We start from the raw sequence: 24,018 nt of genomic DNA, 5'->3' as shown, positions 1-24,018 counted from the left end.
TTATTGTGGGTTTTATATGTTGAAACTTCTTTTAAGACTGAATTATTTTTCCATGAATTGCTCAAGAACACCTGAATTTTTGTTTTCAAAAAGAATGTGTATCTTTTTTTCTTGAAAAAATATTTTGGGACTAAAAGACCTATTCCCCTACCTTCTCCCTTGCCTTGATTTTTAGTATATCAGAGCCAGATTTCTCTCATTCCTTGGTTTTATAGAAAAATACTATGCAACAACCAAAGGGATGCTTCAAAATTTACTTCCTTCTTTGCTATTTATAATATAATTTCCTTGTCTCTGTATTATTGAAGCTTGACATAATATGTCTGGCTGAGTTGAAATCTTTTCCACCCCTATTAGCATCCTGTGAATTATGTCTATGTGCAATCTATTCTTCATTTTCAGTGTTTCTTAGAGTTCTACTCATGCATTTTCTTGAAATATAGTAGTTAAATATTTTTTTTCTTAAATTTTCAGGCAATTCACAAATTCTAGAAGTTATCTCCATAATCTGTCATTCAGAGCCAACACTTTTCTGGCCAATACTTCCACTTTTTCAGTTGAGTAATTTTCTGGGCTTGTTTTCTGCTTTTGTTGTTCCCCTCCCCCCACTACTCCTTCCTCTAGTAAAGTTATTTTAACTTTTAATCCAATGATTACTGATATTTTCATTGTTATTTTTAAAACCATTTCATCTGAAACTGTTTCATCACCATTTGTTCTGCTAATTCTGGATCACAGTTCTTTGTTGAATATTGTATTTTGTATAATATATTTGGTCTAAATTTGTTACCCTAAAACCGAGTTTATTCTACATCTTCACATCAAAGTTCTGGAGGTACCCTAAAAGCCGGAGATATTTTCTGCTGCTATTGGCTCGAACTTCCACCTGGATGTTGTAACATTTAAAAGAGTGATTGTATAAACTGTTACAGATAAAAGAGTGGTTGGTTAAACTGTGACTGCAGAAATATGGTTTCAAATCAAAAATATAGTGGTCGCCATGGGAAAAAATTCCCAAATATGAAATATACCCGTCAGCTGGGGTTTTATGGAGAATTTGATTAATAAAAATAAGGAATTAATGAAAGAGAGAGAGTAAGAAGAAACAATGAGAAAAGGGCTAGGCCAGCCCAGGCCTGCCTAGGCCAGCCTAAGCCCAAGCCCTAAAAGAGATATCAGTCAGTCTTTAATCCACTCACCATAAGATTTGTCCCAAGCAAGATTCTAGTGTTCAGAGAGACCCACCAGTTCAGCTCCTCAGCTCAACTAAGTTCAGCCACCAAGCCCTTCAATTCAGCTTTGGCAACTGCCTCTTCAGAGAGAGTTCTCTCAGAGAGAGTTTTTCTCTCTCAGCTTCTGACCTCCTTTTAAAGAGAATTTTCTCCTATGTCACCTCCCGTAAGTTCTCACATCTACCAATCACAGTAGATGTTTTCCAAAGGATAGACCATTCTTAATTCACACTTGAGTAGACTAAACTTTTGAGTAAGTTCACACCTCTTTGCTCCTTACAAGTTTGCAAGTTTCCTGACCTTCATAGGTACTTAGCACCTTCCTAAAAATAGACTTAGCTTAAGGCTTTTGCTTCACTATAAGTATGAGTTAAGTACTTTTCAGTAAAGAATTTACAACTTTATCTTCCCCTAAAGTGTGCTTAAGTATGGGTGGAGTAGAGTTCTCACATTCCTAAGTCCCTTCATTGTTTAAAATGGGGAATGGTCTTAACCAAATCTTCTGAAGTAGGGTCTGAGAATTTTTAAGATTCACAATGTGTTTTCCTCACTGTTAGCCAATAGCAACTAGAATCCCAATTACTTATTAAGCAATTAACATCAACTAGCTTTTACAAAGGGATATTTACTTTGAACATAAAGCAAGAACAAAGAGAGAGAGAGGACAGCATTGTTTCTTACAGGAACCTTTCAGTGAAGGAGTCACAACCAAGACCATAGTAGATCAACCAAGAGAAATGACCAAAGAGAATGAACTTTTGAAAGTGCCCCCACTTCCATTTCTATAACTTGTCAGCCAAAGAGGCAGCTGTCCACCATGTGGTTTGCAGACTACAATCAATTACAGAATGTCTTCACATGCACCACTATTTCTCCAATGTCCTTCCATTATTCATCATCATGGCTCTTTCAGAAGTAGGATCCCCCAGGCTCTTCCATGTAGGAATTAGTTTCAGAGATGCTCTGCATATGTTTAAGACTGTGTTACATTGGTTAAATTCATTTGTCCTTTAATTATTTCAGTATGTCTATTGGCAATTATGTAGCATCTTGAGAAATTTTGTTTCTGATGCTACTTCTGGTATAATTTCAACAAAGATTTATTTTTTTTACTCCTTTTAATCCACATTTTAAAAATCATTATGTCAGACCACTTTGTGCATTTAAATGATCTCACATTTTCCTTTTGATGGTTTTTGGTGAGTTTGCTCCTTTTTTGTTTCTATTGATGTTTTTGAGGTGATAACTTTCATTGCAGCCATTCACTCTATTATCTTCCCATGACTCCCTCATTCCTCTCATCCCACAAAGAAATAGAGGCCAGAGGTTTTGTTGATTTGCTCAAGATCACAGGTCTATTAATAACAGCTGGAACTTAAACAACTAGCCTCCAATTACAAGTCTTTTCCCCTCCATAATAATTCTCACATAATATTCCACTTTTCAAACGGTCAGTCAATATACTTGTTAAGTTACAGTAAAACTAAGAGAAATGCTAACCAGCTAGGAAAAGCATCAAATATTCTGCATGATAAGATTCTTCCTTCTCTGATCTGCCTGGGGCTAAGGAAATACAATGAGGAGGAAAATATTAGTTTGTCAGCAGTTGAAAAATAGCCTGGATGAATTGTTGAAATAACCCATTCCCCAGTCACCCAGGCACTAATCCTGTCATAAAACAAAAACAAACAAAATAACCTAATGTAGAAAACCTGGTAATGTTTCCAATTCAAATGTACAGAATTTGATTACAATAAACATTTGGTAATGATTAAGGGGCTTTTTGGAGATTGCTTGCTTCTGTTTAAATGCAGATCTTAAAATAGATTTTTGAGAAGATAACATCTCTGGGGCATCAGCAAAGTTGTGTATTTTTACCAACTTTTGGAAGTCCAATTTCAGTTGTCATTGACTTTGTTTGGGTCTGAGTAAAGAAAGAGCTCCATTCCCAATCCTTTCAGTTGAAAAGGAATTGCTGATTTTCCTCTGGTATTGGGGCATACTTCCCTCATAGCAGGAAAGCTTTCCAATAATTTTACACATCCTGCTGATTTATTTCCTTTGAAATATTTTTATGTATATTTTTATACACCCTTACCTTCCATCTTAGAATCAACACTGTATCTTGATTCCAAGGCAGAAGAGTGGTAAGGGCTAGGCAATGGGGGTCAAGTGACTCACCCAGGGTCACACAGCCAGGAAGTGTCTAAGGCCAGATTTGAACCTAGGACCTCCTGTGTCTAGGCCTGGCTCTCAATCCATTGAGTCACGCAAATGTCCCAATTTTTATGTATTTTCTCTCCAATCCTGATTCCACTAGTGTAAATAAGATTCTTAGTAGTTTATGACTATGATGCTCCCAAATCTTCCTCACTCTACTCTCCCATCTCTTTCTCATTCCTCCCAAACCCAGATTTTGAATTAATCTTCTTAAAATGCAGCTTCAAGTTTGTCCCCTTAGCTTAAATACCTCCAATAGTTCCTCAATGACTACGACTTAAAATCCTAACTCTTTAACCTGGTTGGCAATCTAGACCTTCTACAATCTAATTATCATCTACCAATATGCCCCTTTAAGGATCTCTCCATCATCCAGTATAACTTATACTCCCATGTGCCTCAGTATCTTTGTATATATTTGTTTTCGACACCTAGTATAGTTTTCTCATTCTTTTATATTTGTTTATCCAAATTCTGCCCACCCTTCAAGGCAAACAGATCAACTTCTGTCTGAAACCTTCCTAAAATGGTCTGCATAAATATATAAAGTCAGAAGAAAAGTCAAAATGAGGAAAATCGTTCAAGTTCTGATTTTGTATTTTACTTGCAAAAAAAAATTACCTTCAACCAAAATGATTTGGTTTACAAAGTGTTTTGCCAGTATTATCTCATTTAATCCTCACAACAACCTTGGAAGGTAGGTGCTTTCATTATCTTCATTTTACATATAAGAAAGCTGAGGCAGACAAAGGGTATGTGATGGGCCCAAGATACACAGCTAATAAGTGAATAAAGGACTTGAATTCAAGCCTTCTTTACTCCCAGTCCAGTATGCTATCTCCTATACTGCCTAGCTTCCTTTAGTTATTAGTTATAGAAGCCAAAATGGAAAAGACTTTAGAATTTGCTTTTTCCAACCCCTTATTTTACAGATGAGGTCTTGAGGGCTTCAATGATAGCCTCTAGAGTCACAAAACTCATAGTACTGAAAACAACTGTATCACCACGAAATATTTGAGCTTTGGTTTTTTACACTCTTCTTTCCCGATGTCCCTGTTTTCAGAAGGAAAAAAAAACAAAACAACGCTATACAATGAATACTTTTTTCAGTATATAAAGTCTGACGATAAAAGGGATGGTAGCCTTGAGCTCCATGGATTCCTGCCTAATATCATAATCTTACTCCTTTCCATATAAGATCAGTATCTAGAAGCTGTCAGTGATTATCTTTACCAACCTGAGGCAGAGACATTCTCTTTTCCCCTCTATACCTGAGATAATCAGCCACCCATCCTTTCCAGTAGTTGGGGGTATACTGGTAAACATTTAGCAATGGAGTCTCTGGGGAAAAATACAAACTACTCACTTTTAAATTTAATCTGATTATCAATATTTTCTCTATCACTTTCTTAAGCCTTGACAAACAACAAAACAATAAAGTCTTGATTTGTAGCTTTTGCTGATTTCTGAGGCATAGATGGTTTTCAATGAAAATTCCGAAATTGGTTCTGGGCTCCAGTATTCCCTGGAGAACTTGGAATAGTGATAAAATTTCTTGGTGCTATGGTTCTCTATTGTCTACCAGGCAGTTAGGTTGTGCAGGGAATAATCTGAAAGGAGTTGAGAAGACCTTGGTTTGAATTCTTCCTCAGATATTAATTATTGAGGTAGCTTGGTGGAGAAGTGGGTAGAGCACTGGGATTGGAATCAGTTCTGAGTTTAAATCTGCCTTCAGATATATATTAGCTATGTGAATGTGGGCAAGTCATTTAACTTTTATTTTCCAGAATTTCTTCTATTATGAGATGGAAATAATAAGAGCACCTTACAGAATTGTAAAAATCAAATGAAATAAGATTTATAAAAAGAGCTTAGTACAATAACTAGTACATAATAGGCATTCTCTAAATGATTATTCCCCCCTTCCTCTTATTAATAGCTGGGTGATCCTGGGCAAACATTTTATTAACTTATTGATTAGGCAACCAGCCATGGTGATATTTCTGGCTGATGAACTTGGTGGGAACCTTGGTTTCCAAGATTCATTTTCTTTATTCCTCTCCTCTTTTCTTTCTATTTTTCTTCCTTCCTTCCTTCCTTTCTTTTTCTTTCTTCTCTTTCTTTCTTCCTTTTCTTTTCTTTCTTTCTCTCTTCCTTCCTTCCATTCTTTCAAATCATTCTTTCTTTGTCTCTTCCTTCTTTCCTTCTTTACTTCCTTCCTTCTTTCCTTCCTTGCTTCCTTTCTCCCTCCCTCCTCCCTCCTTCTCTTCCTCCCTCCCTCTTTCCTTATTTCCCTTCTTCCTTCTTTCCTTCCACCTTGGAATTAATACTAAGTATCAATTCAAGGTAGAAGAACAGTAAGGGCTAGGCAATGGGAATTAAGTGACTTGCCCAGGGTCATACAGCTAAGAATAACATGTTGTACCTGGGGAAACTCAGAGAGAGCTAATGAAATTCAAGCCTAATAATGAAATCACACCTCTTTTCAGTATAGTGTCCTCACACCCTCATCCCCATTCCTTCCCAGTAAGGAAGCATCTAAAGTGGAATATAGAAGGAAGAGTGCTAGGATTCTGCATTGGGGAGGACAGAACCAAGGAAGAAAAAGCAACCCTTTCCTTTATTGACTGGTGTTGGAGGAAAGGGAAATCCCAGAGTCAGGCTCATGTGAAAAGGCCTGATAAATTGGTAGTGAGTAACTCACTGTTTATGAACTGATCCAATACTAGCCTTTACAGAGCAACAATAAGTGACCTCTGATCTCATCTCCCTTCTATAATATGCTTTTCCACTTTCAGACCTTATTCAGTAATCAGATTTGAATTAAGGGGCACTTCAGCTGGAGTTTGCAAGGATGGGGAACAGGACATAAGGTTTTGTTTATCTAGGATGAAATCAGTCATCAAATAGGGCTTCCATTGAATTTATTAACCACCATGCACTGCCTGGGCTGCTCAGAAAAAAAAAAATCAGTCTGGACCAAAGCTGAACAAGACCTTGTTTATCAAATAAATCAATGTATTTTTCATTCCACTTCATTTGCACTGATTTAATATTCTTCCCTTCCCTTTTCCAAGTTGAACTATGGGTCTGACTAGGGCTTGCTAAGTAGGCAGAAAGTGTGTGGAAGGCTCAGAGGAGACTTTCTGTGTATGTGAGGGATGAGGACAAAGTAAAGGGGGGAGATGGACGGAGTGCTCTTTCTTCTCCATCTTCCTGATAGGGTAGGGTCCCTACTCTGAAAACCTAAAAAAGGGATGAGAACCTACTTAGTCTGTGCCCAACCCTGATTTTATTGCCCAAGAGAATAATTCTTGAATGAATGAAGAAAAACATTAAATGCTTACTATGGGCAAAGTACTGTGCTAAGTGTTGATGGTATGGGGTGGGGGTGGATAGCAAGGTAGACCCAGCTCTGAAGGAATTCTACATAGAGGAGACAACACAGAAAATAAATTTGAGTAACAGAATTGATAAAAAAAAAAGTCCAGAAATCCTAAGGCTTCAGCAGAGGGAGAGGCCCTAGGTTCCTTGGGTTACATTAGTAAGTAAGAGTGCCAAAGAAGGGATCTAGAGGGCATAAAGATAGGGCAGATGGACCATAAGGCCCTTTGTTCTTTGATCTCATTGGAAGGAATAGATATTGAAAGGTCAGGAACTCTTGCCTTAGTGCTGGCTGCTGATGGGAGGTAGTTCTTACAATGCTACTATTTATCAGAAATTTTTTACCATTGCCAGGAAGATGCAACAGCAGAAAAGAGCTAGTCCAAGCCATAACTGGCTTATCTCAGTACTGATCAAAGTAGATGTAAAATGTATTTTCAACAGTCAACTAGTTATATTTATTTCCCAGGAGAATAAAATAGATCACAGGCTATAGTTTTAGAAGTTTCTGTTGATGCACACTCAATGTGTCTTTTGAATTTTAAGCACTTATTTCAGAGAAGGAAATAAATAGCTGTCCTATAACTAACATTATTTCCCACATAAAGTACCTCTTTTGAAGGTATCTTTATTTCTTCTTTTTTAACTTAACACATATTAAAGTGAGCATTTCCATATATATACATATATATATATATATATATGAACAGAAGAAAATCATACATTAAATTGTGAATCTTTATCATGTACAGTTTGTTTTGCTTTTTAAGTATATAATAAATTCAACATATAACTTTCAAAGCTGTCGTGCTTGCCTGTGATTCCTTCTGGACTTCCTTCTGTTCTCTTCTGTGCATTTAAAATATTTAAATGATCTTTTTTCCTTCTTTCTTTTTTTAGGAAATCTATCATTTGCCTCACCCTTTCCCAGCTCTCTTTTTCTCCCCTCCACAACAAATGAAAAAAAAAATATAGTGAATCACAGCAAATTCCTATATTGACTATGTCCAAAAATACTTTATTCTGCATCTTGACTACAATACCTTTTTGACAGGAAGTGGATAGTATATTTTATCATCAATACATGGAAATCATGGGAAGACATTGTATTAGTCAGTTCCTAATGTTTTTCATTTTTACTTTAAAATAAAATTTTATGTATATCTTTTGTTATTATGTACTGCCAAAAATTTCCCATTTCCCTTTCATCCCTTAGAGTCATCCCATATAACAAATATAATTTTTAAATTTTTATTTTTATTGTTATGCAAAGCACACTTCCATATTTGTCATTATTGTAAGAGCACACTCATACATAACCAAAACAAAACCATAAAAACATTGATGTGAAAGACAACTCCAACTGTTCTTTCTGTGGAGGTAGATAGTATTCCCTGTTACAAGCATAATGTTAAAGAGAAAGTAATATCAATTTTTGCAGATGACATAATGGCAAACTTAAAGATCCCTAGAGAGTCAACCAAAAATTAATTGATACAATTAATAATCAGCAAGATTTCTGATTATAAAATTGATGTATATTATTGGCATTTCAATGTAATGTCAATAAAACAACAAGAGATTGCAAAATAAATTCTATGTAAGGTAACTACAAAATCTACAGAATATATAAAATATTTGGGAGTCTACCTACCAAAATAGATACAAGAACCATGTAAAAACAACTATAAACCATAGTGCCATGAATATTCTGATATACATGGTAACTTATCAATATTGTCCTTGGAGTATAAATCTAATAGTGGAGTTTCTGGGTCTATGACTATTTTAGTCACTTTATTTGAATAATTCCAAATTGTTTTCCAAAGTGGTTGTTCTGTTTCCCCAATAATATGCAAATGCCCTTATCTTCTCATTGTTTTCCAGGACTGCGTATATTTAGCTATTGTTGGTTTTTACAATATGCAGAGTATGAAGTGATCTCAGGGGTATTTTGATTTCCTTCTTTTTTGTTGATTATGTGGCCAGGAAATTGGGTTCTTGAGTGTTCCAATTCTGTTTATCTTTGCAATTTTGCTATCATCTAGTATTTTCCTGGTTCTGCTCATTTCACTCTGTATCAGTTGATACAAGCCTTCTCAGGCATTACTGAAAGCATCTCTTTTATCATTTCTTACAGTAAAGTTACCTAATCTCTAAGTCCCCCAGTCCACCACCCTTTGAGATTGGAAAGTTTTAGATAAATTGTTATCTCCATCAGTATGAATCTTCACTCCAGAAGTTCCCTATACTGATGGAATCACTTCTGGATACCACCTTAACCTTCCTCCCAAATATAGAGGATTTTAAAGTATGAGATCACTTGAAAAAAGACTCATTTTGCTTTCTCTGACATAAATTTCTCTGACAAAAATTCTCTGACATACGTTTGTTTACTGGAGTCACAAATAGACCTATCCTCTGGGGTGGGAAAGGATTAAATAAGAAGAGTTCTCTTGTAAGGGTTAGACTTGTCTCATTTGTAAAAGGCAACAAGTCCAGTAAAAAGAACACTTCTGAGGGCCCTTCCATATCTGAATTTATGATCCTCTAATTCAATAGTGATAAATACCATGATGACTGGGACCTTTAGAAGGCCATCTTTCTTTGTCTCTGCCTTTGCTTCTATTTATGCTTCTCTGGCTGTCTCTATCTCTTTCTCTGCATATATGTGTGTGTGTGTGTGTGTGTGTGTGTGTGTGTATACACACATATATATTTCTCCATTTATCTATCTTTTTATGTATACATCTATCTCAATCTATCTCTCTTTGTTGTTTAGTCATTTAGTCCTATCTGATTCTTCATGATCCCATTTGAGGGTTTCTTTGAAAAAAATATCAGAGTGGTTTATCATTTGTTTCTCCATCCCATTTTACAGATAAGGAAACTGAGACAGAAGTAAGCAACTTGCCTGGAGTCACACAGTCTCATAAGTGCCTAAAATAAAAAACCTAGGTCCTCCTGACTCTAAAGCCAAAAACTCTATCTACTGCACATGCACATATTTTTAAGCATCATATTTGTATATTATATATGTATATATATATATTTCAACATAATTGATTTAGCCATTCTTCCACTGATGGGAACCTCCTTAGTGTCCATTTATTTGCCTTTACAAAAAACAAAAAGATGCTAAATATATATATACATGTATATATATGTATATATATATATATTTTTTTTTACATAAAAGTCATTTTCTAGAAGGAGATCATGTTAATCCCTTTTAGGGAAGACCCTTGATATGAGCCATACCTAAGCTTTTAAAATAATTTTCCCCAGAATTCTGAGATGGAAGCTTGAGCCAAATAGTATGAGAAAAACTTGATCCCCCCTCTCTAGGGTTAGGTCACGCCATGTATGAATCTAAGCCTGTTTGAGTACAGAAAAAAAGCCCTTTTATGGTATGAATCACCTCCATTCTCCCCAACATCTCTAACATTTAGTTACACCTCCATTTGACTACCATTATCATTCTCTCCTAGATATTCTTTTTTTTTTCCTTTTTTTAAAAAGTTTATTTATTTAATTTAGAATATTTTCCCATGGTTACATAAATAATGTTCTTTCCCTCTCCTCTACCCACCCCCTTTCCATAACCAATGAGCAATTCCACTGGATTTTACATGTGTCATTGACCAAGATCTATTTCCATATTATTAATATTTGCACTAAGGTGATTGTTTAGAGTCTACATCCCTGATCATAACCCCATCAACTCATGTGATCAAGTAGTTGTTTTTCTTTTGCGTTTCTACTCCCACAGTTCTTCTGAATGTGGTTAGCTTTCTTTCTCATATGGCCCTCAGAATTGTCCTGGATCATTGCATTGCTGCTAGTAGAGAAAAGAGTCTATTATATTTGATTGTACCACAGGGTATCTGTCTCTGTGTACAATGTTCTCCTGGTTCTGCTCCCCTCACTCTGTATCAGTTCCTGGAGGTTGTTCCAGTCCCCATGGAATTCTTCCACTTTATTATTCCTTTGAGCACAATAGTATTCCATCACCAACATATACCACAATTTGTTCAGCCATTCCCCAATTGAAGGACTTCCCCTCATTTTCCAATTTTTTGCCACCACAAAGAGCGCAGCTATGAATATTTTTGTACATGTCTTTTTTCTTATTATCTCTTTGGGGTATAAACCCAGCAGTGGTATGGCTGGATGAAAGGGCAGACAGTCTTTTAGTGCCCTTTGGGCATAGTTCCAGATTGCCCTCCCGAATGACTGGATCAATTTCTAGATATTCTTAAAGAGTCAACTGTATATCTCATTCAATCCTAAGTCTCTTCCCAATGGATTTGGCTTGGTCAAATGAAATGCATCTCAGTTCTTGTATATTCCATTCTTCCCTTTCCTCCACCCTCCCCCCCAAAATCTGTTTCCTTCATCTCATTACCTCTGGGTACAGAAGTCCCTGATCTTCACAGAATTTCAACTTTTCTACTCCCTAACCATCCTCTACCCTAGAAGGATTGATAAATATGTGAGCAAGCATGGCAGAGAAAAGACCCCAAATTTAGAGTTGGATCTGTATTTTAAACCTAGTCTTGATGCTTGTTATCTCAATGATCTTAGCAAATCACTTAATTTCTTTAGACATCTTTCCCCCCTATTTTTAAAATGATGGGGCTGGATAAGAATGTCTCTAAAGTCCCTCCTAATTCTAGATTTAGAAATCATCTACTGTGGCTCATTTTTATAGCTCACTATCAGATTGTTTTTATTTTTTTTACCACACATTTTTTTTTTTACCATCTGAAGTCTACATCCTTGGGTGGCCCTTTGTCCCTGGACAAACAGGTTCCTGTTTCCAGTCTTTCCTGATTCTAACTTAGAGGTAGTTTGACAACAACAGGCACACCTTCATTCCATTCAATAATGGCCACTTTGTTTTGACCCTTTGAGCAACATCTATGGCTTTGTCTTTTCCTCTGGAGTATGAATTTTCATAAAAACAAAAACAAAAAGAAACATATCTTAACTACATAGTGAATAATATCAAGCAACTTACCTTCACCTCTCCCCTCCTCCCCAAATAATAAGACCCACTGGCATGGGTCTACAACTAGTTTATTGAATTATCTTCTACTATAGAAAGCAAAGAGCAAGGCACTGAGGATACATGTCACAGAATGAGTAAATTTGGAGGAGTGGAGATGGGGCTCAGGAACACTCTGGAGAATGAGAAGCTCAACAGAAAGGGAAGGCCCAGATGGTGTTAGTACCTGCTGATACTCATTTATAAATTGCTGCCATGGAAAGAGATTGAGCAGGATTGAGGTATCAGCTGCTCCCAATATTTTGTGAGTATTCAAGGCATTTCCCTACTACTCTGAAGAATCCAACCTAGATTTACAATTAAATTCCTTTGTTTCCTGAAACCCTCCTTAGTTAATCTGTCTCTGCTCCTGGTTTGCTCCTTTCTCAGTCCTTGTTCTCCTCATTCCTTCCATGCTCAATTATAGACAGATCCCTTTGAAAGTGATTGTGTTGTAGAGGAGAAAAAGCCCCAGGTTTCAAGTCAGAGGCTCAGGGTTTGGACACCAGCTCAGTTGTTTATGTATTGTCAACCTCTTTGAGACTCAGTTTCCTCTTCTATAAAATGAGGGCTTGTACCAGAATCCTTCCAAGGTCTCTTCTAGTTGTACATTCATCTCCCTTGGCTTTGTAGAGACTGTCCCATATGCCTACAAGACACATCCTCTTTATCTCCACCTCATTAACACACAACTTGAGTACCATCTTCCTACCTGCTAATGCTCTCCCTTCCACATCACCTTCCACTTCACTACTTTTTTCTCTCCCCAATATCTAGCACAGGCTCTAACAATAGCTAGCATTCATGTAGAGCTTTAAGGTCTACAAGATGCTTTCATCTCATTAAATTTTGATCATAACAGCCTAGGGAGGTAGGTGCTATGAATATTTTTGTTTTATAGATGAGGAATTTAAGACTGAAAGAGGCTGAAGGACTCTCACCCAAGGTCACAGAGTTAGGAAATATCTGAGACCAGATGTGAACTCTGTTCTTCATGCCATCGGGCCAAGATGGCTATTCTATTCCATGTCTCACTCAGTTTTCAGGGTAGGGAGATCTGTTCTGGAGTCCCTAATCAGTTGATAATTTGGCTTTTTGCTTCTATTCTTCTCATTCTCATGGCATCTGCTTTCTTCATTATTTGAACTAAGACAACATGGGCATTCATAACTTGCATATGAGGTGTGCCATATTAAAACTAGTGCTATACATATGCTCACCACAATCCTGCTTATGCAATGCCGTACTGGACTCTCTCAAGCCAAATATAAACACTGGGTTGGGGAAAGACACAATGATGTCTTCTTAAATGAACACACCATTTGAGTCTTTGGTTGGCATAACTTTAAGGGAATAATATCTGTTCATTTGTAGGGTCAAGGTATCAAGACAAAAAGATAGACAATGCTCTCTGCTCAGTGGCTTCAACATATGTATGGCAGATGTTCAGGAATATGGATGTACCTGCATCAGGGAGGAGATACATAAAGCATATAACATACAGTAGCTCTTTTGGCAAAGGTAAGGGCTTTTAAGAGGGATAAGCTAGAAAGGAGGGGAGGGCTTTAACATGTAGCAACTAGGGCATTCCCTGTTGTACATGCTCCCCACTCCTAGAAAAATTGTCCTACATGCAAAGTACTCTGGGTTTACATCCTCACAAACCCGTAATTCATGAGTCTCCCCTCTCCCCCATCTATGTGTTGATCAATTAATTGAAAAATATTTATTAAGTATCTCCTTTGCACCAATCATTACGTTAGGTTCTAGGGTGAAAACTGAAAAGTAAGACAGTCCTTGCCCTCAATGAACTTGCTTAAAAAAAAACATCCAGAGAATCTGGGGACACAGTTAGTTCATAGTAAAGATATTGAATGAAATAACAGAGCAAAATAAGTGACAAGAAGTATTTCTGTCCTACACATACACATACATTCTGTTCATTCTCCCATAGGCTACTACAACATCAAGGGGGAGGAGACACACACAAGGAACATGAGTGTTCAAAAGTAATTTGTTCTCTATCATGGATATTTTGCTAATTGGGACGTTTCCTCCAAACATGGAGAAGTTGCATTTCCTATAGAACTGAAATGAACCATAGAAGTGCTCCTGACCAACCCTCTCATTTTACAGATGAATAAACTCAGATCTACTTAGATTAAATGACTTACACAAGGCCCCACAAATAGTGGGTGACAGAACAAAGATATATACCAATACAAGTAGCCCCCAAATCTTCTTACTATCCACCTTAGATGGATTACCCATTTTAGAAGGTGGAATTAGACAGTCTTATTCTGAAACAAATCCTGGCACTTAACAAAAAGTTATCACAGACACCTAAAGGGGCAGGGGGGACATTTTGCCTTCTGACTCTCAATAAAGTCCACTTTTGTCTGTTTTAGGCTAGTTTTACATACTGCTTTCAGGCAGTCTTTCATAGACTCTCTGGATTTCCTCCATTTTATGAGAAGCTTGATCATCCCTTAATTAGAAACTGTAAGACTTACTTTTGTGGAATGCTTTTGTAGTGGGCAAAATTAACCCATGGTCTTAAATTTTAAAGGAAGGGAGAAAGTGACTATGAATTCCTCTATTTTTAACAGGTTCCCAAGATGGGCTCTTTTGGACTGCCTCTATTTTCATCTGCTCTCTATAGAGTCCAATAGAAAACCCAAAGCAGAAAATGCCAGGACTGGCAGGTGCTGGAAATCCCTGACCTGTGGGAAGCAGGACTTTTAGCCTACTTTAATCAAGCAATCATTCACTCAAAGTTCACAAATATCCATTTTACCCTCCTGAAGGCAGCTAAAACTGTCTTCAGGCTATATAACCTATTTCTTTTATCTACTAATTCCCAGAGCCCGTTTCTTAAAATATTTTAACTAGTGTAGGAGGAGGCAATAAGCAACAGAAGAGTTATCCAGCATCCTCTAAATTTATTATTAACCTAGGGGGGCAAATGCAAATCTTTATCTGAGAAAGGATAACAGAATTAGAATATACAATAATCATTTTGGAGAGTTATGGATGTTGGGAGGTAAGGGTTGAGGGGATATGACTTCACGTCTTTTGGTAAGGAAATCAATTAAATTAACCAATGGATTAAATAGGGTCTATTATGGAAAGCTCAAGATCTTTACACCATCTCCACTGCCACCTTCCAAATGAATTTCTTTGGCCTGATTTGAAAAGGAATATTTTAAACATTGCTGCTGGAAAGGCTTCCTTATTGCACAAAAGTGATTTGGGAAATTAGCCACTGTCACCATTCCTCATTTGTCATCTACTTCTCAGGGCCTTGCCCCACTTCAAGTTTCTCTGCATGCTGACCGCGTATCTCATGTTTCAAAATCATACAAACCTTTTGACCAAGTCACAATGGTCTCCTTGTTGTCCTATGTACAGGTAAACTTCTTTGGACTGTTTGAAATATTCTCTCTCCCATCCTTTCTAATGCCCATCCATTCTCCTAAATCACTTCTTCCATGGATGCTTCCTTTATAATCCCATTCCATAGACCTAGAGCTAGAAATGATCTCAGTGGCTAACTAGGGCAAGGCTTAGAGAGGGAAAAATAAGTACCAGGGATGTAAAATTAATGCCACAATGGAAAGAAGCATGGTTTCAATCCTGGTCTCCTGCCACTATAGCCAATGATCATCTTACTCTACCCTACTCCCTCTCACCAGTCTCCACATCCTGTCAAATCCTAGAGTATGTAGAACTTGACCTATGTGATCTCACCTCAATCAAAAGTTCCAAAAGGTTGGGAATTATAGCTTATACTTGAGAACTTGTAATGAAAAGAGCCCTGGACCTGCAGTCAGCAGAGAACTGGTTCTAATCCTGTTTCTGATACTTGGCTAAACTTCTAAACTTTCCTTAGCCTCAGTTTTCTCATCTGTAATAATATGGAGTGAGTTTCTTTAGATGGCCTCTGAGATCCCTTCCAGCTCTAGAGTGATATTCCTTTTTATCCAGGGACCTTCCACCTTTGATAAACCTCAGCTTACTCATGAGCAGAATGGGAGAGACAATAATATCCCTGGCATCTATTTTTCAGTGTTATTATGAGGATCAAATGAGATAATATGTGCCAAGTTTTATGAAAATCTTAAAATACTACATAAATGTGAGCTATTTTTATTTGTCATCTTCTTATTGTATCCTTCTCCCACTCATCCCCCAGTGTCTTACAAAAGGCTGCATTGATGTCCCATAGATACTTTTGATTTATCCAGATTATTGGAACCATGAGAAGAATCGAATCCTTATCACAGGATCCTCTGCATTTTAAGGAATAACTATAAAAGGGTCATCTCCTTAATTAGTTCTTGAGTCAGATTTCCTCTACCTCTTACCTAGATAACTCCCACATTGAAGGAGCTTCTAGACATGAAGGGTGGTTCCTAGGGATGGAGATGGGGAGGAAAAGCATGATATAACTTCACTCATTTCCCTACACAGACAAAGGACAATTTAAGTGGTGAACTGTAGTTCAGATGAGACAAAGCTAAGGGACTGGTTAGAATGTTTGGGGAATGGGGCAGATAGATGGTTCAGTGGCCTGAGAACCAGATCTAGGGGTGTGAAGTTGTGGGATCAGATATGACCTCAGACATTTCCTAGCTGTGTGACCCTGAACAAGTCATTTAACCCCCATTGCCTATCCCTTATTACTCCTTCTACCTTGGAACAGATACTTAGTATTAATTCTAAGAGAAGTTGTTGTTTTTTTTTTAAGAATATTTGGGGAAGTATTCATGGAGGGCTGTGACTCAAGTTGAAATTTGAAAGATAGTTAAGATCTGAAGAAGTGAAGGAAAGTGTTAGAATGGGGAGGAATGAAAGCTATTTTGTCCATCTGCCTTCTCCAACAGCATTGAGGACAGGGGCAGGCTTCTCACATATTTTTGCCCAGCAACATGGAGGCAGCTTCAAGAATACAAGTCAGGGATAGGAAGATAGGTTTTTGTTGTTGGGTCATTTCTATCATGTCTGACTTTGTGACCTCATTTGGAGTTTTCTTGGCAAAGATACTGAAGTATTTTGCTATTTACTTCTATACTTAAGTGAAAAGGCTCAAATGGCTTGTCCAGGATCACAAAGCTAGTAAGTGTCTGAGGCTGGATTTGAACTCAGAAAGATGAATTTTCCTGACTCCAGGTCTGGTGCTCTATTCATTTTGCCAAATAGGGATATATATACATATATATATATATATAGAGAGATAGATATATGTAGATAGAGATAGAGAGATATAGATAGATAAATAGAAAGATGGATGGATGGATGGATAGGTAGATGGACGGATGGATGGATGGATAGATGGATAGAGGCAAAGCCAACACTTAAGTAGTCACTCTGTATCAAGCACTATGCCCAGAACATAGATAGATGGCCTAACATACCATGAGTAGGAATATTTTGTTGCAGAATATCCTTTTTCCTGCATCTGCATAAATAAAGTACACTTTGGGGACATGAGCTGGGGATCCTGGTTGTCCCTCCCTGTTTATCTTCCACTCCTTTGCTTAGACTCATGACGCATCTGAAGAAGCAAGATTTCTTTAATCATTGCTGATAAGCAGCTTCCAAAGCTGCCTTCCCTGCCTGAAAAAGTGAGCCAGCTTGTTGGTTGTTGCTATGGAACAGGAGCTGAATAATGGGGACCAAAGGTTGTCTCCAAGGTACCATGGGCCATAGGTAGAAAGGGCTTGTCAATAAGCCATAATCTTGCCTTAGCCCAGCCCAGATCAGGAAAGATGGAGACAAGAATGACAAGAGGCAAGGCTTATTCAGTGATGACAGAGAGAGAAATGGAAAGATGGCTTGGGATAAAATGAAGTGGGGAATTGTTATTGTTTTCTGAAAAAGGTCTTCTAGGGAGGGATAATTTGACAGTACTAGTTGTAACAGACTGTAACAGACAGGAAGTATGCTGATTAGTCACTCTGTCTCCTCTCTGTGGCTCATCTCTGGGAAAGCTGAGTGAACCTTCCCTGTGCTCTGGACCGGCTCTCCGAGAGGCCAAGTTAATGAAATGGACCTGGAAGGGTCAGAGGCCAGGGTTTTGCAGCATTCAAAGGACACCACATACATTCCTGTAATAATGAAGATGATTATGATGATAACAGCTAACATTTCTATGGTACCTTAACATTATAGAGTACTTTTAAAATGTTATTTCACTTGATCTCCTTAACAACACTGGGAGGTAGGTGGTAGTAGGAACTCTGTTTTACCAAGACTGCTGGCATTTCTTAAACACCTTCAATGTGCCAGGTACTGAGTTAGGGACTGAGTTTCCAAAGTTTCCAAAGAAACAGAAAACAGTCACTGCCTTCCAGCAGCTTACATTCTATTTGGGGAAATAATATGTGTGAATATTTTTTCTTCAGACATTTCGACATTTTTGACTCTTTGTAATCACAGTTAGGATTTTTTTTGGCAGAGTTATTGGAGTAGTTTGCCATTTCTTTCTCTAACTCATTTTACAAAAGAGGAAATGGAGGCAAATAGGATTGAGTGACTTAGCTAAGGTCACATATCTAATGTCTGAAACTAGATTTGAATTCAGGTCCTTCTGACTCTAGACCTAGGACTCTATCCACCCAGTTACCTCACTGCACTTTAAATAGAAAAAAGGGCTACTTAACCATATATAAAAATCCTTAGGGGAATCTTATTGACTTAGCAAACCACATATTAGCATTATCTGTATTCAATTATGTTTTTATTTATTTTGTTAACTATTATATTTTCATACCTTTTGATTGAACTCAGGAGTATTCAACTCCTCTGCCCTAGCCCATCACCAGTCTCTCAATAAGTATTGATTAAGAATTTACTATGTGCCAGGCAGAAAGCTAAATGCTATTTATCCCTTTATCAAAACAAAAACAAAAACAATTTAAGCAAGAATATTATTCGAAAGGGGGGAGGAAAGAGACATCATTGCAGATTCATAAATGAATATATACCAGGTAAATACAGACAGATATTATTCCACTCCTTTTTCTCCCTTCTTTTATTTCTTCAGTCCACCACCAAGGGGCTAGTGAGGCAATTATACCTGCTAAGAGAGGTTTGGCCTCTGATTCTTGATGTCAAAAATCTAAATTTCCCCTGCTGCTCCTACTTACTCCTATTCCCTGGTTTTCTGAATGGGAAAATAAGGGAATTGGGTGAGGGTGGGAGAGAGGTGACTGGTCTCCAAGGAAGGATAAACTAGCATACTAGGGTAGAAAGAATACTGACTCTGAAGTTCTAAGAGACCTGGGTTCAAATTCTGTGTGACCATGGGCAAATTTCTCTTTTAGAAGCAATCTTCACATATTTAAAATGGGGATAATACCATCCCAAATACTTACCCCATGGACTCTTGGGAGACTCAGATGCAAATACATCTAATAAATGCAAAGCATATCAGGAACCTTCATTGTAAATTATGTGAGTACGATTATATGAGTACGAGTAGAGATCCAGAAGTATTTCAATAAGCCTTCCTAGTCATCAATTCAGAGGAATCACAAAAGAGAGAATTTTCTTTTTTCTTGTTTCCCTTATTTATTTGGAGCAGGGACAATTTGTCCCTTTGTTCATATGTCCAATGATAACACCTTCTCCCAGATCCTGGTCCTCAAGGGCACATTGGCTATCTTTGTCCATTAGGATAACCTTATGTCCCAAAGTATCAGAGGCTATCAGTGGAAAAATGGAGAGAATGACTGAATATAGGAGCCTGGAAAGAATCATAGGATCTTGGACCTGGAATCAGGAAAGCTTGAGTTCAAACCTAGTCTCATAAACTTACTGATTGTGTGACCCTAAGTAAATCACATAATTTATGCCTGCCTCAGTTTCCTTATTTGTACATTTGGAATAATTGTATCTACTTCCCAGGGTTGCAATGGAGATCAGATGATATGATATTTGTTAAGTACTTTGTAAGCCATAAATTGCTATATGAATGCCAGTTATTATTACTAGTAGTTAAGTAGAAAACCTGGAGGTCTTCTTATTCAAATATCTAAATTTATCAATGGATACATTGAGATCTGAAGAGATTAAGTCATATACTCAAGATCACACATGTAGCATATGACAATTCCAAGATCATATCCCTGGTCTTCTGACTCCAAACCCAGTTCTTTCTCCATAGAGCTCAATTTTAGCTCATCTGTATCATTTTAAAGAAAGTGAATGATTTACCCAAGATCACATATGTGGTTAGTGCTAAAATCAAAACTACAACCTAGAACTCAGGTTCCTGGATCTTTCCACTACATTTTGCATCATAAATTCAAGCCAATATCCTCATCCCCATCTCCATGTAGGAAGTGCTTTGAGATTCTTAGGAGCCAGGCTTAGAGAACAAATGATGTTTCAGTCTTCCAGGTGGTATAGTGGATGGAGTGTTAGATTTGAAGTCAAGAAATCCTGAGTTCAAATCCTATTTCAAACACTAGCTGTGTGACATTGGGCAAATCACCTGATCTCTCTCAACCTCAGTATCCTCTTCTGTAAAATGGGGATAAAATAGCACCCACCTCCCCTAAGTTTGTTTTGAATCAAATGTGAAATTACCCAGTAAAGCACTTTGCAAACCTTAAAGCCCTCTACGTAAGCCAGCTATTAGTGTTGTTATCTTTATCACTTCCTAAGAGCTGGCTTGGCTATCTATGAGACCCAAAAAGCAATCAGCTACAAAAATTCCAAGCAGCATCCTATCTGAATCCTTCCCAAGGGCATCCTGAGCTCTAGGTCTTGTTCATTTGGCCATTCAGATGACTTCTTTCCAATGGATGTTCAAAGGATTCTTCCCCAACCCTCCTACCCTTGCCTAGTCAGTAGCAACCAGAGAAGTTTTCTTGTACCAAGATGAAAGACTGTCGTTAAATCACTGAAAGCCTTTTTCTTCCAGGCAGATCTTTTTGGACCAATTGCCTCTGACATCAGCCAGGGAGGGAACAGAAGTTCAATCCTAGATTCAAAGAGAATAATAGAGAAGGAATTCAAACTAGAATGGGCTCTGGGAAGGGCTTTGGCATTTGCCTGAGAAGTGGGGGGAAGGAGCACTACAGAGGATGTGCTTGTCTCTGAAACCCCTAGACTCAACAGAAGCCTCCAAGGGGCAGGAGGATCAAATGTTGTATGCATCTTCCCACTGGAAAAAATCTCAGCTTGGGCAGAGGAGGATGCTGGACCCAACCAAACACTGGATTCCTACCTATATCTAAGTCTCTATTATTGCCTGACAGATTCAGTCATCTAGTATTCATGAGACCCTTGGGGAACTGAAACCTGGTGAATTATTTACAATTTCTAGAGATGGGGAATTTCTTGTGAGTAACTCTGAAGTCTTCTTCAGTCTGGTGATGGGGCGGCTGTTCTCCCCACAGATGTGAAGGGAGGAGAATGGTACATGTCCATCTCACCCTGCCTCTCAGCACCTAAGGAGACTCAACAGACAATTCCAGCTCTCTCCATCCCAAGAGCATTTCATCTTGAGGTCTCCCTCTAGGTCCCTGGAACAGAAAATCTATAATCACTACTAAAAATCACTGACAGGGAGCAGCTAGGTAGCTCTGAAGAGAGAGAGCCGGGGCTAGAGACACAAGGTATCAGTTTCAAATCTGGCCTCAAACACTTCCGAGCTGTGTGACCATGGGCAAGTCATTTAACCCCCATTGTCTAGCCTTAGTACTCTTCTGTCTTAGAACCCATTGCTTCTAAAATAGAAGGTAAAGGTTTTAGAAAAAAAACTCACTGGCAGAACAGTTTCAGGTTTACAAAGTACTTTACACACACACAGTCTCACTGTGAGGTTGATATGTTATAACAGATGTTATTATCCTCAGGCTATAGTTTAGGAAATCAAGGTCCAGAAACCTGGTCACACTGTAGCAGAGGTAGAATTTGAACCCAAATATTTTTGACCACTAGTCCAGTTTTCTGTCCACTACATGACATAATCATTGTCTGCCATGGACATCCCCAGTTGCTAGGTTAGCTTCAGGATGGTGATGGCATAAGAGGATAGGATATAGACCAACCAGAACTTTCAAGGTGTCTATAATCTGACCTAAGTATGGGATAGTGACAAATAGAAGACTTAGTGCCAGCCTTGGTATTCCCAGTTCCATTCTAAGTATACTGTAATATTCTTTGAAATAGTATAAGTACATTATACTTAGGGTGATCAAGGTTCATGAATGATATCTTCCAGGACCTGCTAGGTTGTACATTTTCATATATCTTTTGTACTCATCTATTTTCAGAACCTAATTCAGCATGTCGCACGTCTCATTGGTCATTGCTCCCTCTGAAAGTCCCACTTGGATACCAACTTTGGAAATTTCATTTTTCATCTCACCAAAGTCCAATTCTTTGGATACATGAACTCCCTTAAGGGATATCCACATAGACAACTGCAAGGTAAGTACCTTCCTAAACTGGCAACAATAAAATGTTCGTGTTTATAGTTTATATTTCATATTTATAGTATTTTATGATTTATAAAATTCTTCCCTTGAAAGGCAGCTAGCTGGTTCCATGGATAGAATATTGGGTCTAGTGTCTTGGAAAACCTGAATTCAAATCTTGCCTTGGACACCTCCTAGTTGTATGACCCTGGAATAATCACTTAGCCTCTTCCAGTCTCAGTTTCCTCCTCTGTCAAGTGGATATAATAATAGGACCTATTTCATAAGACTATTGTGAGGATCAAAGGAGATAGATAATATCTGTAAATTTGCTGTGCAAACTTTAAAGTTTTCTATAAGTGTTAGCCATTATCATTCCCTACAACCCTGTGAAAATAGATCACACAAATAAAACAAGCAAACAGATGGATAGAGATGATAGATAATAAAGGAAAAAAGCAGCTCAACAAAACTAATGAATACATCAATTGTGTTGGGAAATGTGTGCAATATTCTACTCCCATGACCCTCTACCACTGCAAAGAAGTGAGGCATCTTTTTTTTTCTCATTTCTTCTCCAGAGACAAACTGGATCATTATAATTAATTATCTAGATTTCAGATTTATTTTGTTGTTTTTCTTTTGTTGGAGTCATCAGGTACATCACTTTCCTGTTTTTGCTATTTCTGCCTCTCTCAGTTCATTTGTCTTCCTTGTTCCTTTTACAAATACCTTTCCAAATTTATCACAGAAGAATTCAGAAAATTTGGTTGGCATATAGGATAAGGAGGAATTCCTGGAACTGGAAAAGATCAAAAGATTACCTTCTGGAAATTAAAAATAAATGCTTTTCCACTGAACATTATAGAGACATATTAAGAGCTGACCTCAGAGTGGGAAAGATCTGAGGTCACATCCTCTCTCAGAGCCATATTGACTGTAAGACAACTTCTCAATACTTCAGGTAACTCTATATTGCAGAACAGGGGTTGATTTGGATTGAAAGAGGGAATTTTAACCCTGGGAACTCTCTCCCCAATGAAATCACATATCTGGAATGTTACCTGACCCCCATTTCCCCCTCTAAAAAAGTTGAGCTAAAATATTTCTTTTTTTAATTACTGAAGTCCTTTTATAGGGGCACTCTTGGAAAGAGGAATTGGTGATATAAGTAAAAAATAAAACACAATAGAAAAGTATGGTTATGAGAAGCTTGGTTTTCCTGAAGAGGGCAGAGTCAGGCCTGAATTGTGGGTATAGCAATAGACCTTGTTTAAAACAAAAATTCCCTTTTCCCCACTGCCTACAGGATCCATGTATTGAGATGATAAATTAGGAAAGACAATGGCCATCATGTGGCTCAAACCCTTCATTTTCAAATAGAAGAAACTTAGCTTTTGTGGCTAACCATGGTTAAACAGGAAAAAAAAAAGTAAAGTGAACCATAATATGCAAAACACACTCATTATTCTTTCCACTAGAATACATGCACAGACTGCTCCAAATACCAACACCTAGTTTTCAAGACCCTCTATTATGCCCATTGCCACCCTCTCCCTGCCCCTCTGCAAGTGTTCCTTCTATACCAGTCTGATTCATCCTGAGTCCAGCTCAAGCTCCCTATTCTTCATGAAGTCTTCCTTAACCACTGATGCCCACAGTGCCCTCCATGTTTTATTTTTATCTCCCAGGGTTTCTT

The 24,018-nt window shown here is 37.7% G+C and overlaps 1 long non-coding RNA gene across 3 annotated transcripts in view; it reads left to right on the top strand.

The window, feature by feature from the left end:
• LOC103095017 (uncharacterized) overlaps window positions 1-24,018 on the top strand; it is a 73,022-nt gene that overhangs the window by 4,300 nt on the left and 44,704 nt on the right. Inside the window, exons 2-4 of one of the 3 annotated variants that reach the window (XR_008912379.1) lie at window positions 11,943-12,151; window positions 13,261-13,407; window positions 22,176-22,332. This is a non-coding gene — a long non-coding RNA (uncharacterized LOC103095017). Of the gene's footprint in view, window positions 1-11,942; window positions 12,152-13,260; window positions 13,408-21,490; window positions 22,025-22,175; window positions 22,333-24,018 lie in introns of those variants that run through there. The other 2 variants (XR_008912384.1, XR_008912383.1) reach the window with 2 other exon arrangements.

The sequence above is a fragment of the Monodelphis domestica genome, chromosome 1 (assembly GCF_027887165.1).
Source record: "Monodelphis domestica isolate mMonDom1 chromosome 1, mMonDom1.pri, whole genome shotgun sequence".
NCBI lineage: Eukaryota > Metazoa > Chordata > Mammalia > Didelphimorphia > Didelphidae > Monodelphis > Monodelphis domestica.
The sequence above is the reverse complement of the archived record's forward strand: the minus strand, read 5'-3'. Positions and strand labels throughout refer to the sequence as shown.